Source organism: Vigna angularis, chromosome 5 (genome assembly GCF_016808095.1).
Source record: "Vigna angularis cultivar LongXiaoDou No.4 chromosome 5, ASM1680809v1, whole genome shotgun sequence".
NCBI classification, from domain to species: Eukaryota; Viridiplantae; Streptophyta; class Magnoliopsida; order Fabales; family Fabaceae; genus Vigna; species Vigna angularis.
This window is the reverse complement of record NC_068974.1, coordinates 7,986,489-7,989,517: the sequence shown is the minus strand read 5'-3', so window position 1 is coordinate 7,989,517 and position 3,029 is coordinate 7,986,489.

The window sequence follows — 3,029 nt, the reverse complement described above, 5'->3', positions numbered from 1 at the left end:
GATATTCAAAAAGAAATTACAGGAACAATAAGTTGTATGTTGAACTGAGTGTATCTAGATAATATAGGTTTAATTTCGATAAAATTTGTAATAACAAATTATGAAAAAGAAATAAAATCAACCAAAACATTCCTAATTTCTGAAAGAAAAAAAGTGATGAAAAACTTGCAAACAGTTATAGATGCATAAGTTGATTTTAATTTATGAGTTAGTTAATGAACTTATCCAAATTTATCATAATAATCTATTATTTTCTGATTAAGTTTAAGCTTAATATTTATTTGATTAATTGAGAAAAAAAAACTCTTTTATCAAAGCCGTAGAAGAGTGAAACGTGTTTGACGCGAGATGTAATGAAATCAACTAACATACGTGAAACATTATTGGTATTTATATTTTATTTTCTCTTATGTCGGGTTAATTAAAGAATTAATATTATTTATTTGGTTAACTAGGAAAAACTATTCTTTTAACTTGTATAATTCTCTTTATTAAAGTGATGAAATGCACGAGAGAAATAAATAAACATAAAATATGAAAAATTCCAAATAATAATAAAATCAAATAAACATGTTATCTATCTTCATCAATATATTATGTGATGAAAAACTACAAAAATAATCAAAACCTATTTTATGTAATGAAAATAATATAACCTTCCCTACATGGAGAAAAAAAATAAATAAATAAGATAATATAAACTTATTTTTGTGAGTTAAATATTAATAAAAAAAATAAAAAGGTTAAAATATTGGAACAAGCCACTAACATTTAAAAAATTCTACTCAAAGTATTGTATAAAAAACACAATTACTTAAATTCCAGCATTCAATTATAAATCAAGAAAAAATATCATTGATTTAATAAATCAAATTTTATACTCTCATATTTAAACTCATTACATATTGGATAGTAAGATTTTTTTTTATGTGGAGAAAATACCCAAAAGGCTCCAACAGATATTTATGTCTATAGACAGAAAATAGAGTTGTTCATTATGAGGATAGGAATCATAGAAGAGGAGGCCATTACCATAGTTAGGTTCTTAAGTGGCTTGAATGTTGAAATAAGAAATAGAGTAAAGCTTCTACATTATAGAGATTTAAATGATTTTGTTCAAATATGCATAAAGGTAGAACAATAATACTTGAGAAAATCTTTTTCAAAATGATATCAAGATCACTTTACTTCTTATGTTAAAAAGGATTTTAAAAGAGAAGAAAAGATAGAAGAGTGATGAGTCCATGACTCACCATGAAACCTTAGAGGACCTTTCAAGAAGAGTGACACCTATCATTTTTGTCTTTATTTTTCATTTATTTTTGTTGACTATTTCTTGTATTAGTTTAAGTTAGGTTGACTTGTTGACTTAAGCTGACTTATTGACCATTGAGCATGTTGTTTGTTTTGTAGGTTAAGCTAATGCTAACTTAGAGGGGAATAATACTACATGGAGAGGAGGAGAGACTCATCCTTGGAGCCAATCACACCTAGGCACATATAAAGAAGCATGAGGAGTTGACCTTTTCTTCAAGAAGGTCAAGGGTGCACATGAGAGGCTTGAAGATTAAGCTAGGGTCTTCTTATTCAAGACACCTCCTTTAGACCTAGTTTATAAAACCTTAGTTTGTCTTTTTACTTGTACAGCCTTTGTATTTGTACTTTTTCTAAGAGACCCTTCACCCTCAACTATATAAGGGGTTCTTCAAGACTTTTGAAAGAGTTGAATATTTGGAAGTTAATACACTTACATTTGACCACCTTTATGAGAGAGCTCTTCTTAGAGTGTCTTCTTCCTCCAGCCTTATTTTGAGACTAGAACTCAAGTGGCAGCATCCCCATTTACCTTATGTTTGTGAGCCTTAGCACCCCCCTAAGTGGTGTGCTACCCTAACATCCCCTCCCTTTTCATGTCTTTCTTCTTTTACTTCATCTTTTCTCCATTTTAGTCACTTATGTTTACTATTCTATGCTCCATTAGTGTCTTGTTTTTATTTTCTTATAATTGTCATTCTTTTCTTCTCTTGAACTCTTGGAAGTGCACCTTGATATTAAAATAACTTGGTTATCTTAATGTCCAATGGGAATCTTCCTAGAGTTTTCTTAATCACCATAACATCATACTTTTCCTAATTCTAAAATGAGTCTTTATCTAAGAGCCATCTAAGAATTTAGCCAAGGGAAAGGAGAATGAAGGGATTAGATCGTCCCACACTTGCATCATCACACACTCGTATCCTCAACAATAGTAAATACAGGTTCAAATCCTACTTGTAACCATAATAGGACGAATCGGTAAAACACCACGAGTACAATGATAAGCATCAGTGACCTATCACACCACAACAACTTGAGCGTGATGGAAGGAATGTGACCTACTACACCACCACTCACTGCAATGACGAACTAGCGACAATAAATACCCACCACACCAACAATGCACTACATGACCAACTAACGACGACAAAGATGAAACCAAGCTTGACCCATCATAACAAGAGCTTCATTGAACACCATGAAAACCCTACAAACTTCATTAGTTGACATGTTGGCTTTGACTATCTTGCCCTATCCAAAACCTTACAAACTTCATTAACTTAATGAATATGTGGACTTAACAATGAACCAACAAGTAAAGATAAAGTTTTCATTAAGCAAATATGAGGATAATATGTTTTGTGATGTAGTACCTTTGGAAGTTTGTCACATCTTATTTGGGGAAGCCTTAACAATTTGATAAGAAAACCATGCCTAATGGCCTCACCAACGATATCATCTTCACTCACAATAAGAAAAAGTTTCCACTTCATCCTTTAACACCATCTCAATGGTAAATGATAAAGTATAAATGGAAAACAAAAAATATGAGGAGAAAAGAAAAGAAAAAGAAGAAAAAGAAAATTTTACCTATAGACATACTAGTAAAACAACATGTTCCAAATGTTTAGGTACAAGACACAAGACTTCTGAATGCCCTAGCTAATGAGTTATAATCGTAAGGGGCAAAGACTTGTGTGTCAATCAAGGTT